The 16,264-nt window shown below is 42.5% G+C and overlaps 1 protein-coding gene across 1 annotated transcript in view; it reads right to left on the bottom strand.

Moving 5' to 3' along the window:
• TMEM132B (transmembrane protein 132B) overlaps window positions 1–16,264 on the bottom strand; it is a 654,144-nt gene that overhangs the window by 595,117 nt on the left and 42,763 nt on the right. The window lies entirely within an intron of this gene.

Below are 16,264 nucleotides of genomic sequence, written 5' to 3' on the forward strand. Positions count from 1 at the left end.
TTTGCCTCAGGGATGTGAGGCCTGTGTTCAGATCAACGAGCCAGCTTCCAGCCCTCACCTAGCCTGATCAACAGACAGCAAGCCTCTTCACACACAGTGTCTCCGCATGCTTGCCCACAACAGCCCTGGGAGCGTCTGGCCACAACTAGGGCGGTAATAGGTCTGCTGTACTCAGCCCTAGTTAGACTACACCTGGAAGGTAGTACTCAGTTCTGAGGCCCCATTTTAGGAAGGGCATTGAAGGATTGGAGAGCATCTAAAAGGGCAGGCACTATGGTGAAAGTTCTCCAAATCATGCCTTAGCACAATGCCTGGCACATAGCAAATTAATAAATAATACATTAAATTAAGCATTAATTTTTTAGATATTGATATTTTTTTCTTTTTATTTCTCTCTTTCTTTTTTCTTTCTTTTTTCTTGTCAATCTATCTAACCAGGCAGCTAGATGGTACAATGGATAGAGTACTGGGCTGGGAATCAGGAAGACTATCTTCATAAGTTCAGATCCAACCTCAGACACTAATTAGCTGTGTGACCCTGAACAAGTCACTTCACTCTGTTTGCCTCAGTTTCCTCATCTGTTAAATGAGCTGGAGAAGGAAATGGCAAACCACTCCAGCATCTTTGCCAAGAAAACCTCAGATGGGGGTTACAAAATGTCAGATACAACTGAAAAATGACTGAACAACAATCAGTCATCTAATGATGACTGGCTGAAAGTATTAGAGATCTTTAGCGCAAAGAAGAGAAGACTTAGAACAGATGTAATCATTGTCAAGTATTAAATTGTATAGGGACTACTCTTGTTCTGTTTGGCCTTAAAGAACAGGATTTGAAGAAATAGGTAGAAGTTACAGAGAGGCAGATTGAGGTTTGATGGAGTAGTAATAGAAGCACTTTAAGGTTTACAAAGCCTTTTATGTACAAAAATCTTCCTAAGAATGACAGTTGTCAGGGCAAGTAGGTGGTGCAGTGGATAGAGCACTGGCCCTGGAGTCAGGAGGACCTGTGTTCAAATCTGACCTCAGACACTTACTAGCTGTGTGATCCTGGGCAAGTCACTTAACCCCAATTGCAAAAGAAAAAAAAAAGTTGTCCAACTATGGAATGAAATGCCCTGTGAGAGAACAGGTTCTCCCTTGCTGGATGTCTTCAAGCAATGTCCAGATGGCCCCTTATCAGAAGTGTTGTATAGGCACAAAGCCAAAAATGAAACACATGTAGCTTACAAATGTAAGCTATGAGTATTAGTAGCAACATTATCATTTAATCCAAGTTCCTCATTTTACAGGTAAAGAAATATGGCCAGAGGAAGACAGTGTCTTTTTTATGCCCCCAAGGCTTATAGAGTCAGAATCTAAATCCAGGTCCCCCAAATACAACACCTCAATATTTGAACATATATGTGTGTGTGTGTGTGTATGTGTGTGTGTAACTATGTATACATCGCATAATTATGACTATAACAACTAGAATCTGTATAGTGCTTTAAGGTTCACAAAGCGGGCAGCTAGGTGGCGCAGTGGATAGAGCACTGGCCCTGAAATCAGGAGTACCCGAGCTCAAATCCGGCCTCAGACCAAACACTTGACACTTACTAGCTGTGTGACCCTGGGCAAATCACTTAACCCCAATTGCCTTAAAAAAAAAGGTTCACAAAGCACTTTAAAATATGATCCCATTTTATCCTTACAGTACTATTATTGCCATGTTAGAGATAAGAGAATTGAAGTAGCTGGTGAAGTGACTTACCTAGGATCACATGGCTAATTAGTGTCTGAGTCTGTATTTGAACTCAGGAATTCATACTCAAAGTCCAGCACTCTCTCCACCGTGTTGCCTCCCTTCCTCTAGATAGGCAGTTTTGGCATAGTGGATAGAGTCAGCCTCAGAACCAGGAAGAGCTTTGTTCAAATCCCAACTCCAATCTATACTGGCTGTGTGACCTTGAATAATCAGTCATTTAACTTCTCTCAGTGTTCTGGCCAGGGACATCAAACCTGACACTAGCCCAAACTAGATTAAAATGCAATTGGGAAATATTTTTTAAAAAAATAAATAAAAATGCAATACAACATAGATAATGTTAATTTGTGGTTTTCTAAGTCAATCTGCTATCCAGGGATTTATTTCTATTTGAGTTTGATACCAATGTACCAGGCAACTCTGAGACTATTAACTCACAATTGATAGAGGTAGCTTCCTCCACCAATGGAATCACAGGCCCAGTAAAAAATAAACAAACAAAAAGATTATGGTCCAAAAATCTATATTTGCCTAAATTCTCCATACCAATTTTCCCCTTCTTCTCTCCCCTCTTTCTTAAGACTGCCATAAATACCTTTCAGCCACAGTAAGAAGGGCCTGACTTATCACCACACTCTACCAGCACCTCCTAAAAAAAGGGAAGGAATATACTAACACCCCAGGATGCCTCTGGATGCTGAAATCTTTAATTTAAAAACCCATCCACTGCGAGAATGAAACACTTCCTCCTACCCATCACCATCATTTCTCCACTGAAAGTATTTTTTAACCCACGAGGGCTTTAAGCTTCTTTCTGAGGCCTCCAGAAGCTGAATGTCCAGCACCGCCAGAAAGAACAAGTCCTGGGCCCTCCTTGGTCACGGATCCAAACTTCATTCTTTCCCATCATTCTTGGCCTTTGGTAACAAGAAAATGTGGAGGTGAGCACTCCTCCTCTCTCGACTGTAAACACCCTCCTGGAAGTGGTTTTGATATCATTTCTATGCCAGGAAACAAGTGATGAGGCCTCGAACATCAGCATTCCATAGTGAAGAAAAGTAGGCAGGGAGTTCCCTGAGTAGGCTGGAGTTAATCCACTCCAGAATGAACCTCACCAGGTTTGAACAGGGGCCTGCTTTTCTGTGGATGGCTAGCTGGCCTGTATACCTACAGATGACAGAATTCCAGGTCTTTTCTACCAAATGATTTATAGTTTGGCTTTGCACTTAAATTAATCACTATAACTTTTAATCGAGCTAATGCAAGCGTCATATGTTACTAATTACCCAATGCAGATGAAAACAATATTCTAGATGAATTTAGCTGCTTAATCTAATCAGAGGCAGCAAGTTACATTCCAATTAGGAGTTCCCGAGTAGTAGGAAAAACATCAGATTCGGCTTAGTGGCCAGGGGTCCTGAACCATTCTAATTTATAAGAACCAAAATCAGACCCAAGGGTACCTTGCCCTGTTCCACGCCAACTCCACCATCACCACCACCTTTGTTGTTCACTCTGTCTACCCCATGATCCTGAATTATGCTAATAGGGGAAAAGATTCAAAACCCAGCCTAGTCCCATGATCCCAAGTCATACATAGATTTCAGATCAATGTCTAAAAAGGATCTCACCAGTCATCTACTCCCAAATCCCTTATATTACAAATGAGGAAACTGAGGTCTGTAGAGAAGTGACTTCACTAAGGTCACACTGATGGAAAAAAATGGATTAGAACCCAGGTTCATCTGCTTCCAGATCCAGTCTTCTTTCTACTTCGTGATATTTATCTTCTGCTATTGGTGACTCTATCTCAGTGTCTTACCCTGCCTCCTCCATCCCTAGCCCCTTTAGTTACAGATACATACATCCAAGGTCTGCTATTTTATTATCTTTATTCCTAAATGTAAAGATTTGCCATTCTGTCAAACGCAGGAGCACACAGGTGGAGGACCTAGTACAGTGTAACAGGGCAGAGAAGGCATTAACAAGACCAGCACTATGATAGTTCCATGCTTGGCTAGAAGTCAGGACACCTGGGTTCCAGTACCAGCTCAACCACTACCTTGCTGAGTGCCTCTAGGCAAGTCACTCTGATAGACTGTAAGCTCCTTGAGGGCAGGGATCGGTTAATTTTTGCCTTTGCATCTCCAGAACCTAGCACAATGCCTGGTGCATATAGGTGCTTAAAAACTGCCTATTAATTGACTCAATCTATAAAACAGGGGTATTGGTATAAATCAGGGATTTTTAGCCTGGGGTCCATGAATTTGGGTTTTTGAATAGTTTGACAACTTTATTTCAATTTAATTGGTTTCCTTTGTCATCTTGTATATTTCATTTTATCCATTTGAAGCCATAATTCTCCAAAAGCATCCGCAGGCATCACCAGATGGCCAAAGGGGTCCATGACACCAAATGGTTAAGAACTCCTACTCTGGATGGCCTCTAGGGCTCCCTCTAGCCTTAACACTCTTTCTTTGTTAAAGTGGAGATTTCCTTTCATGATTCCCTTGGACTAGATAACCTCTGAGGTTCTTTCCTCAGAATCAAATTCTACGATTTCTCTTCAGCACTAAAATTTTTTAAAAAGAGATCAATGCCCCCAGTGTCACCATTTCCCTGACAGCCCTTGTAGTAGGGCTCCTACCCCCAACATCTGACTTTCCACCTGTCCTATGGCTTCCTCAACACCAAATCCACGGGCCTCCCGGACATCTCTGACATGGGACGCTATTGAACAAGTACATAGACAGTGCTTGGAAAAAAGCTTATCTAAAAAACAAGACTGAACATTGTATAATTATAAAAGCCAACCTTGAGTCCAGAGAAGAGCTGAGATTAGCTGAAATCAGATTAAAACGTAATTGGGAAGTGTTTTCTAAAAATAAATAAAAATGCAGTGCAATACAGATGTTAATTTGTGGTTTTGTATGTCAGTGTGTTGTCCCAGGCCATTCTCTAAAGAAGTGGGGGACTCTGGGTGTGGAATGCTATACCTACTGTCAATGTGGTTGATGTCATAGGTCAATAGAGATCATAGAGCTGTAGAAAGAACTACTATTTGTGGTCAGTAAATCTCATTTCAAATCCCATTGTCGCTACTTACTGGCTAAGTAACTGTGGCCTAATGACTTACCATCTCTAGGCCTCAATTTCTCCATCTATAAAATGAAGGGTCAGACTAAACTATAACGAAGATTCCATTCAACTCTAATCCTATGGTTCTACTCAACAAATACTTTGCTTCTGTTTTTTCTTTTCCACAGAGGATGCTCTTTGGATGGAGAAGGATTGAACATCAATGGTTGATTAATAGAGAGTTGAAACCCAAGATAAATAAGGAGCTGAGGCCCTAGCTGAAGCAAGGTAGCTCCAAGTAGGTTAGGATGAAGTGCATCCTATAATGCTGAACTAAATGGCTAGTCTAATTTCTGAGTCATTAGCAATGGGATTTGAAGAGAGAAGAGGTACCACATTACTGGACACGGGCAACTGCTCTGCTTTTCAAAAAGTGGAAGAAAGCAGATGCTCCAAAAATAGTCTGCTGAACTTGACCTCTCCTGATCACATTCTAGGGGGGATTATTAAAAAGGGCTATTTTCTGAGAACTTGCCATGGGAAGAGAGAATCCCTAAGCACCAAAGACAAAGCATTCATTTTCTTTTCTGAACAAGTTCCTTTAGACACAGTATATCTGAATTTCAGCAAAGCATTTAACAAAGGCTCTCATGCTGTCTTTGTGGAAATAATGGAGGCATTTAGATTGGAGAATGGCATAGGATTCTCTAGTGTTTACGGTCATTTACACAGTAGACACTAAGCTCTCTGAGAGCAGGGACTATCTTTTGCCTTTCTTTACATCCCCAGTGGTTAACAATCAATCCATCAATATTTATTGAATGCTTACTGTGTGCCAGGCCAATGCCGCTAAGTTCTAGAGATCCGAAAAGGCAAAAGACAGACCCTGCCCTCAAGGAGTTCACAATAGCACAATGCCTGGCACATCGTAGATGCTTAATAAATGTTTGTTGACTAGGTTGGTCTGGAACTGGTTGGCTGTTGTTGTTTTACTTGTTTTCAATCATATCTGATCCTTCATGACCCCTTTTAGGGTTTCCTTGGCAGAGATAGTGGAATGGTTTGCCATTTCCTTCTCTAGCTCATTTTACACATGAGGAAAATGAGGCAGAGTGAAGTGACTTGTCCGAGATCACACAGCCATTAAGTGTCCAAGGCTGGATTTGAACTCAGATCTTCCTGATTCCAAGGCCAGCAAGCACTCTGTCCACTGAGCCACCTTGCTGCCCCAAATAAACGAATGCTTGTTGACTGTTGACTATAGACAGATTGATCTGGAGCTTATTGGCTGATCAGACCCTAAACATACTAGGACCGTGCCATCTACATTGTAACTATGCCATTTGGACAACCAGGCCCTTCCACCTTCCTTGCAGCAGAACCCCACATATGTGTTGTCTCTCCCAATTAAAATGTGAGTTCCCTGAGAGGCAGAATTGTCTCATTTGTTATTTGTATCCCCAGAGCGTAGCACAATGTTTGTCATTCTGTAAGCACTTCATAAATGCTTTTTTAGCATCCATTAAATCACCAAAGAGTGATGATTTGAACCAATGCCAACCTGGAGGGAGGTCTCTAGTGAAACATCCCAGGGATCGACCCCTTGGCCGTCTTCTGTTCAACATTTTTATCGATTCACATTTACAGGTTACAGGATACAGGGAAGAGATGTCCGAATCAGGATCCTGAAACATCTCAAAAGGCTGGAAAGCAAAACTAGCTGCTAACAAAATGAAATTTAAGAGACACAACTGTAAAGACTCAATCATGGATTTTTTTTTCAAAACATCCAATTACGGGATTCAGGAGATGAAGCTTAGAAGTAAGTTCACGATAAAAATACCTTCCATTTTTATTGGACTGCAAGCTCAGTATGAGTTAAAGTATGATACAGCAACCAAAAACACAATTTGTTCTTAGACTCCATTAAGAAAAACGTCATGTACAGAATACAAAAAGTGATAGTTCTAGGGTCCTCTAGTCTGGTCTGACTACAAGTGGAGTATTGTGTCCATTTGGGGATGCCCCGTTTCAGAAAGAACATTTAGAAGCTGGAGCAGATCCAGAGGAGGGGGACCTGAAACCGTGCCCACTCAGCTCAAAGAAATGGGCGTGTTGGGTCTGAAGAAAACTTTGGGAGAAGCATGAGAAGCCTCTTCACATATCTGAGGGATTGTCATCCCTTCTGAGAGGGAGACGACTTGTTCTCCTTGGCCCTCTGAGGACGTGACCAGGACCAAGGAAGGCAAGGAGATTTCAGCTAGATGTCAGGAGGGAAACTCCCCAATCACTAGAGCTGGCCAAAAGCAGAAGGGGCTGCCTCATATCTGGCCAAAAGCAGAAGAGGCTGCCTTAGATCTGGCCAAAAGCAGAAAGGGCTATCTCGGGTGTTGATGACTTCTCTATCAGCAGACATAGGTCAATAAGCAGAATCCTTCCTTTGCCAGTTACTATCTGTGTGACCTTGGGCAAGTCACAGCTTCCCTGGGACCTGGTTTCCTCCAGTAAAATATGAGGATGGAAGTAGATGGCTTCTGAGGTTCTTTCCAGCTCAAGAACTGTGATTCTAAAACTATCTGCTGGAGAGACCCTGCCTGGGATGCTTGGAGCCTGTGTGAGTCTGGGCAGACTGTCTCCCCTTTCTTAAAAAATGAAGAGGTAAATAAAAGTAAATGTAAAAGATGAAGAGGTATAACATCTAGATGAAGGCTAAAGTTCCTTCCAGCTCTACATGCAGAATCTGATGCCTCTTTGCACAGCTTCAGAGAATCCTGTGCTCCCGTCTACTCTGAACCAGGGGAAAGCCAGTTGCATCCCAAAGCAAAGCAATCCAAGGGGCAGCTCCTATTCTCCCTCAGTCCTCTGGGACCCAGGCATCGCTTCCCTAACAGGTGGGGTCCTCCCTCCCTTTGCTATTGTCCTTTCTTCTCCCCAGAGGACAGATTTTTTTCCTATCATTGTTGTTTTTCAAGACATGAAAGAAAAAGAAATTGCCTCAGAGTTCTTCAAGGACAAAAAAGAAAGCGCTGTTAAAAAAAAATCACATCTCAGATAACTCAAAAACCTGGCAAATGCATTTAAGAAACAAAAATGACACAAGCTCTGTCATTTGAACTGTAGCCAGAAGCATGATTTTTTTGTTCAAACAATCAATTAATGAACATTTATTAAGTGCCTACTATGTGCTAAGCACTGGGAATACAAAAAGAGGCAAAAGACAGTCCTTGCCCTCAAGGAGCCTATAATCTAATGAGGTAAAATCAAATCTCTTTTTTTCATTCAAAGTGTATATAATATATATATGTAATTGAAAATATTCTATATTTAAAAATATAAATATGTTATAAGTATAATTACATTAACAGAACACATATATTGTATAAATATATTTGCATATTAAATTAATTTAATTATATAAATATAAATATATTAATATAGAACACATAATTATAATATAGTGTGTGTGTATAAAAGCCCCAAGATATGCCTCAGAATTCTCCCCTCAGCAGCTCAGTTACCCATGGGGGGAAATGGGAGAGGATCATGGATCACTACTGAACCTTTGAGTGACTTCAAAACCTGAGTTCAAGTCTTTCTGCCTCTGGTTAGTGGAAGGAAAGAGACCTATAATGCATACCATACACCCTCCCAGATACAGTTCTAAAAGATGGAACTATATAAGAGGAGTTGGTCTTAGATACAAAGGACAATGATAAACCATGCTTTTATCTCTGAGCTAGGTGCTGAGATGAAAAATAAAACAATTCAATGTGCTCCTCCCCTCAGAGAGCTTACATTCTACTGGTGGATACAACATGGCAGCTTGCAATATCAATCAACTAACAATCATTTATTCTGGGTGCTCGGGGCTGAAGACACAAAGAATGGCAAAGACAGTACTTGCCCTCAAGTAGCTTACATTATAATGACAGCACATATACAAAGCAGTACGTACAAGATACATACCAAGTAGAATGGAGGCAGCTTTGGTGCCAAGAACCTAGGAAAGGCTTCTTGCAGAAGGTGGGATTTTAGCGGCCAATGAGTCTAAAGCAGAGATTAGGAAAAGGAAGCCAGGGAATCAGAGGTGAGGGTGAAGAAGACCCATTGTAGGCACAGGGGACAGCCAGTGCAAAGACACGGAGACCGGAGATGGGGAGCCATGTTGTGAGGAAGAGCATGTAGGCCAATATGGCTAGACCATAGAGTGGAAGGAAATAGTAAAAGCCTAGAAAGATATAAAGTGGATTTTGAGTCAAAGACTTCAGTTCAAATCATAGTCCTGTATATTTAGTACCTATGTGACTTTGGACAAGGCCCTTGGCAGTTTCCTTATCTGTAAAATAACTGATTTGGACGACAGTCTCTGAGATCCCACTCTAGTTCTAAATCTATCATCCCAAGTCACTTTACTTCTCTGGGCCTCAGTTTCCCCATCAATAAAATAAGTTGTTCTTCAGTCATTTTCAGTCATATCCAACTTCTTGTGATCCCATTTGGGATTTTCTTGGCAAAGATACTGGAGCTGTTTGCCATTTCCTTCTTCAGCACATATTACAGATAAGGAAACTGAGGCAAACAGGATTAAGTGATACCCAGGGTCACACAGATAATAAGTGTCTGAGGCTGGATTTGAACTCAGGTCTTCCTGACTCCAGGCCTGGCGCTCTACTCACTGCAACACCGAGCTGCCCAATAAGTAAGGGAATGGACTAAATGATCTTTAAGGTCCCTTTAGCTTCAAATTTATGATCCTACATATGAAAATAATAATATTTATATGCCACTTTAAGATTTTTCAAAATACAAATAAGTGTGTTCAGTCATTTTTCAGCTGTATCTGACTCTTTGTGACCCCATTTGGGGTTTTCTTGGCAGAGATACTGGAGTGGTTTGCCATTTCCTTCTCCAGCTCATTTTACAGATGAGGAAACTAAGGCAAGCAGGGTGAAGTGACTTGCTCAGGGTCGTGCATCCAGTAATTGTCTCAGGTCAGATTAGAACTCAAGAAGGTGAGTCTTCCTAACTCCAGGCTCAGCTCTCTATCCACTGTGCCACCTAGCTACCCACAAATAAGCATAACACAAGGAAAATTGAGGGAAAGAGCATTCATTGGGATGGAAGGCAAAAGAGAGGATCAGCCCAGCATGACACCATCTCCCACCTCCATTCTTTTGTCCTGGCTGGAATGCTCTGCCCCCTGCCTTCTACTTCTTGGTTCTCCCCACCTTCCTTCGAGGTTCAGCTCAAATCCCACCTTCTACAAGGGGCTCTTCTAAGTCCCCCCACTTGCTAGTGGCCCCTTTAAGATTACCTTCCCTCTACACTATATATCCTGTATGTCTGTACATAATTATTTACACATCTCCCTATTAGAATGTGAGCTCCTTTAGAGCGGGGAATGTGGGGGGTTTTTTTCCTTTCTTGTATCCTAAACTCTCAAATGATTATTAAATGCTTGTTGACTCACTGAGTTGGCATTTAAGATGAGGCTTGAAGGAAGTCAAGAGAATTCTGAGAGGCAGCAAGTGGAAATTTAAAAGAAGAAAACAGGCTTGAGGTAAAAAAAAAAAACCTTCCTAAAAAACTCTCTAAGAATAAAACAATAATTATAACAACAAATATATAATAATAATTAAATAATAAATACTTTTAAAACTTCCTAATAATTCAAGCTGTCCCAAAGTGGAATGGGCTGCCTTAGAAGACGGTGGATTCCCCCTCCCTGGAAAGCAGGCCCCTGGCTCTGAGATGGTCTGGTTTGTACACAGTTGTTAGAATGTCGTCTCCCCATCAAAAAGCGAGCACCTTGAGATCAGGGAGTCTTTTCTCCTTCCCGTGTCCCCAGGCCTTGGCACGTAGTTTAAGAAATGCATTTCATTGACTCATTCACTCATTCCCAGGCCTGGCCTGGTTGGCCACACTAGGCCACCTCATTTGCCATATTATGGGGGCCAGGGGGAAGAAAGTAGAGTCAGTCAGTCAGATAGCATTTATTAAGCATTTGCAAAGGCTGGGAAAGCTTCAAAAGGAGAAGCAGGAAGACAGAGCTATCCCCCAGGCCATTTGTTTTGCTGGCCTGAAAGACAGAGGGGTACTTTCTTTCCATTTGAGACAGGGATGGGGGGAGAGGCAGAAAGGAGGGCTGCTTGAGAAAAGCGATTTCCAAGCCGGAGGAGAGGGCTAAGCTCTCTCAGAGACGCCTCCTGGCAAACAGGACCCCAGCCCCACTTTAGAAACAAGGATTAGTGTCTGGGCTTTCCCAAGCATGACCAAAAACAACAAGAGAGGGGATGGACCTGCAGGGTTGGAGAACGAAGAGCAGGCAAAAAGCGAAGTGACCCCCACACACACTTCCACCCCCTCAACCCCTCCAGGGCACGAAACTCAGAGGAAGCTCCAGCCAGGGGAGGCAGGCTAAGGGGCCAATGCCAGCCATACCCCCACACACACACCCAAGCTCCCAGTGGACAGCTGTCCCAGTGACCCGGCCCACATGGAGCCCAGGCCTTTTCTGTGCCTTTCTTCAGAGTTCAGATAAAAGGCTCAAAGAAGGCGGGTTTGTCATGCCCTTAGCCATCCAGGTGGGCTCCTTGGGAGTGTCTCAGCTGGGATGCCCCCTCCAAGAATCCTTCCCCAGCATACACAAAGAGCAATTCAGCAGATATTCAATATTCATTGATTTCAAGTGATGTGATCTGCTTACTTCCCTCTAGCCTTCAGACTATCAGGGGTCCTTTTATTTTTTTTGTTTTTAAAACCACCAGGACTCTCACAACTTTATCCCACTGGCTGCTTAGATGGAAGTCACCTCTAAGGAGGAACCAAGAAATCCTCCTTGAATCTCTATTTCCAAATCAAATCTATTTTTCTAGCATAATTTGCCTAACATAAATTACTGACCCACGCTTTCCTTTGCAAGCCTCGAACAAGGCACAGCAGCACCAAAGCAGCCCAACCTGGCTGGCCTGAGAATTCTCCCTCTACTATAATTACACCACTTCGGACCCCAGCAGGATGCTCTCCTAGGCACCCACAAAGTAGGAGGAATTGGAACCATTGATTTCGTGGTCTACCAGCCCAATCCCTTTACTTTACAATTGAAGAAAATGCAGCCCAGGGAGGAGTGACTCAGGAGCAATTGGAAGGAGGGTTGAGGTTCCAATAAGCAGCAATGAATTGCCCAAGGTCACCCAGTGACTCTGGTCTGATCCTCAGTCCGATACCTTGACCTCCACTTGTTATGGCTTAGGTGGCTATATCCTGGGACCTTAATCTCACAGTAAATAGTCTCTGGGTGACACTTCGTCCATCTATTACATACTCATTCTCTTTTCTACCCATTTCAGACAGGGGTATCTCCTGACCCTTTGCCCAGATTCCAAGACACACAACATTCTGGGACCCACAGCTCCCCATCCACTGATTTTGATCTTCTCAGAGGTTATGGAGAGATAGAGCTCTGCATTGGTAGAAGGAATAACAGTATAGATAGAATAGAAAACTCTATTCAATTCAGTCCATTAGACTGTGAGCTCCTTGGAGCAGAGCTGTCTTTTTCCTCTTTTTGTATTCCCAGCACTTAGCACAGTGCCTGTACATAGTAGACACTTAAACAATGTTTCTTGCCTGACTGACTGGTCACTGTTTAAGCACCTACCACGTGCCAAGCACTTGGCTAAGCACTCTGAATTCCTTGGGGGCAGGGACTGTCTTTCGCCTCTTTTTATATCCTCAGCACTTAGCACAGTGCCTGACATGTAGTAGATGTTTAATCAACATTGGTCCAGTCAGGTAGGCGGGAAACATTAATTAAGCATCTACTACATGCCAGGCACTATGCTAAGTGTTGGTGAGTTCTTTGGGGGCAGGGACTGTCTTTTGCCTCTTTTTGGTATTCTCAGCACTCAGATGTTAAGGAAACCAACAATAACAAAGTCCCTGCCCTCAAGAAACTTATAGTCTACTGATTATAAATGGTAATTTTTGTATAACTTTGATGGCTGCCTTGCAGAGAAAAATCCATCCTAGGACCAACCTGATAATCTACCTCTCCAAACTGAGCCAGGCTGATCCTTGAAGAAGAGAGAGAGAATTCACCCCCAGACTCATACTGGAAGCCTACTGGCCAGTACTTGGTCCTTGGCACTTGGCCAGCATCACCTTCAAGGACCCCAGGTACCTCCACACCAGGAGGAGGAATCTGAGGACTTCAGATGAAGATCCACTGGCCATAAGGCACTTTTGACATCCTTGTTCATTTGTTTTTCAGTCATGACCGACTCTTCAAGATCCCATTTGGGGTTTTCTTGGCAAAGATACTGATGTGGTTTGCCATTTCTTTCTCCAGCTCATTTTACAGATGAGGAAACTGAGGCAAACAGGGTGAAGTGACTTGCCCTAGGTCACAGAGCTAATGAGTGTCTGAGGCCAGATTTGAACTCACAAAGATGAGTTTTCCTGACTCTCGGACCAGTGCTCTATGCACTAGGGCACCACCTAGCTGCCCTAGTTTTGACATTACCATTCTCCAAATCACTAGGGGTGGTTGACCTTCCATTCCTCCATTGGCTTATCTCAAGAATCTCCCCAGCCTCACTAGCCCTGCACACACCTGGTGTGGATGAATCACATTCTTCTTCTGGCTTCCATACATACACATATACACACAGTGCCTAGTAGAAGACTGTGCATACAGTAGGTATCAATAAACATTAAATTGGTTGGTCAATGATTCAGTGGAAAGAACACTGGGTTTAGAGGATCTAAGTTCAAATCTCACTCCTCATACTACCTCTCTCTGTGGCTTTAAGCAAGCCACCTCCCTGGGCCTCAGTTTCCCCATCTATACAATGAAGAAGTTGGACAAGATAGCTTCTGAGGTCCCTCCTAGCTCCAGACATGGGATCCTCCAATAAGCTCACACTACTCTCTAGCAGGCATTCTTAACCTGAGGTCCATGAACTTTTTTTCTGTGTGGTAAACCTTTAACAACATGAGGTTGAATTTAAACAATGTAATAAATTTCTGGAACAATATAATAAATCATTTTCCTCATTATATTGCCAATGTGACTGCATCTTCTCTCAATGATTTTTTATAATTAATTTACTTATTTTTAGTTTTCAACATTCATTTTCCTAAGATTTCAAGTTTTAAATTTTCCTCTCCTCCCTTTTCTCCCCCATCCCCAAGACAGTGTGCAATCTGATATTGGTTCTACTTATACACTCATATTAAACATATTTTCACATTAGTCATGATATTAAAGAAGAATCAGAATTAATGGGAGGAACTGCAAGAAAGAAGGAACAAAACAAAACAACAAAAGAAAAGGAGAGCAAATAGTATGCTTCCATCTGCATTCAGACTCCTAAGTTTTTCTTCTCTGGACGTGGATAGCATTTTCCAATGTGAGTCTTTTGGAGTTGTCTTAGATCCTTGCATTGCTGAGAAGAGCGAAGTCTATCAAAGTCAGTCATTGCACAATGTGGCTGTTACTGTGTACAATGTTCTCCTGGTTCTGCTCATTTAGCTCTGCATCAGTTCATATAAGTCTTTCCAGATTTTTCCAAAGTCCACCTGCTCATCATTTCTTATAGCACAATAGTATTCCATTACATTCATCTACTACAACTTGTTCAGCCATTCCCCAATTGGTGGGTTTCCTCTCGATTTCTAATTCTTTGCCACCATGGAAAGAGCTGCTATAAACATTTTTGCACATGTGGATTCTTTTCCCTTTTTTTTTTTTTTTGCTTTTGGGTGAGGCAGTCGGGGTTAAGTGACTTGCCCAGAGTCATACAACTTCTCCCATTTTTATGATCTCTTTGGGATACAGACCTAGTAGTGACATTGCTGGATCAAAGAGTATACACAGTTTTGCAGCCCTTTGGGCATAGTTCAAACAACTTTTAAAAAAAGATTTTGATAAGATCCCTTTCAATGCTAACACCTTTCACCTCAGATTACCCTCAAGTTACCCAATATCTTGTTTCTATACAGCTGTTCGTATGTCGTCTCCTCATTAGACTGTCAGCTCCTTGAAGGCAGGGACTGACTTTTGCCTTGCTTTGTATCCACAATACTTAGCACAGGCACATAGTAGGAGTTTAATAAATGTTTGCTGACTTGATGTAAACCTATGTATTTTATTTAGTGGATTTAAAAACAAGATTCTGAGAAGGGTTCCATGGGCTTCACTAGATTGCCAGAAGGGTCCAGGACATGAAAAAAAAGAAGTAAGAATCCTGGGATAGAGTTTTAAAAGGTTTATAAAGCATTTTCCTTGTAACAGTCCTATGAAGGAATTAAAGCCAATATTCTAGAAGAAGCCCATTTTATAGAAGAAACTGAGACTCAGAGGTTAAGTGGCTTGCCCATGATCACACAGCTAGTGAAGATCTGGGTCAATTCATTTCAAAACATACATATTAAGGACCTAAATGCACCCAATACTCTGCCAAGCACTAGAGATAGAAAGACAATGTTGAAATATTCCTTTCCCTCAAAGAGCTTACATCCTAATGGGCCAACACTCTTGTATAGTGGCTACTAGTACTTAAGTTGGAATTGAAAAGACCTGAGTTCAAATCCTACCTCAGACATCTACTACCTACATGACCCTGGGCAGGTAATTTCACCTGTCTTGGCCTCTCTGCTCATCTGTAAAATGGGGATAAAAATAGCACCTACCTCAAAATATTGTTGTGAGGATCAAATGAAACCTTAGATCTAAACTGCTTTGCACACCTTAAAGCTGTATGTATATAAATGCCAGCTATGATTACTTTTACTCCAAATATTTGCTGCTAAGTTAGTTGAGAGCTAACAGGGAATGAAGCAGGACAAAGCATGATGGGATGGGCTTCCCAGAGCCCCTTGGTCCTGAGGGAATCAAAGTCCAGGGTGTGGGGTTCAGGTTACTGCTGCTCACCCAGTGCTCCCCCCACAGGACATGATCTGCTCTTGGCTCCTTTGGGCATGTGCCCCATTATTGGCCATGGGCAAAGCACACAAGGAAATCGAATATTTAAGAAATTGTGAGCTTGGGGTGGGGGAGGAGGGAGAGCAAAATTAAACTGGAAAATTACCAAGGAATAGACAGCTCAAGACTATGCACGGATATTCAAATGGCATGCAAATCAGACACCCACACACCTCTTAACCATTTGCTACACCTGGAGAGGTCCTTGGGGGAATCCTCACCAGAGAACACAGAATACGTGTTTCTGGGTTGTCTACCAGCAGCAGCTGCAGCTGTCCACACCCTGGTCCAGGACCTGGTGGAGGAAAGGGACTGTGTTGATCTCCCAATCTGAGTGCATCCAAGATGGAGCTGCTGGGATTCACCATCTAAGACCAAGAGGCAGGAGCCAGGAGCTGGGAGCTGGGGCTGAGTCACAGGTCAGGTGAACAAGGAGGAGGCAGACAGTCAGG

This window comes from Phascolarctos cinereus, unplaced genomic scaffold (genome assembly GCF_003287225.1).
Source record: "Phascolarctos cinereus isolate Bilbo 61053 unplaced genomic scaffold, phaCin_HiC Scaffold_4;HRSCAF=312, whole genome shotgun sequence".
Taxonomy (NCBI): domain Eukaryota; kingdom Metazoa; phylum Chordata; class Mammalia; order Diprotodontia; family Phascolarctidae; genus Phascolarctos; species Phascolarctos cinereus.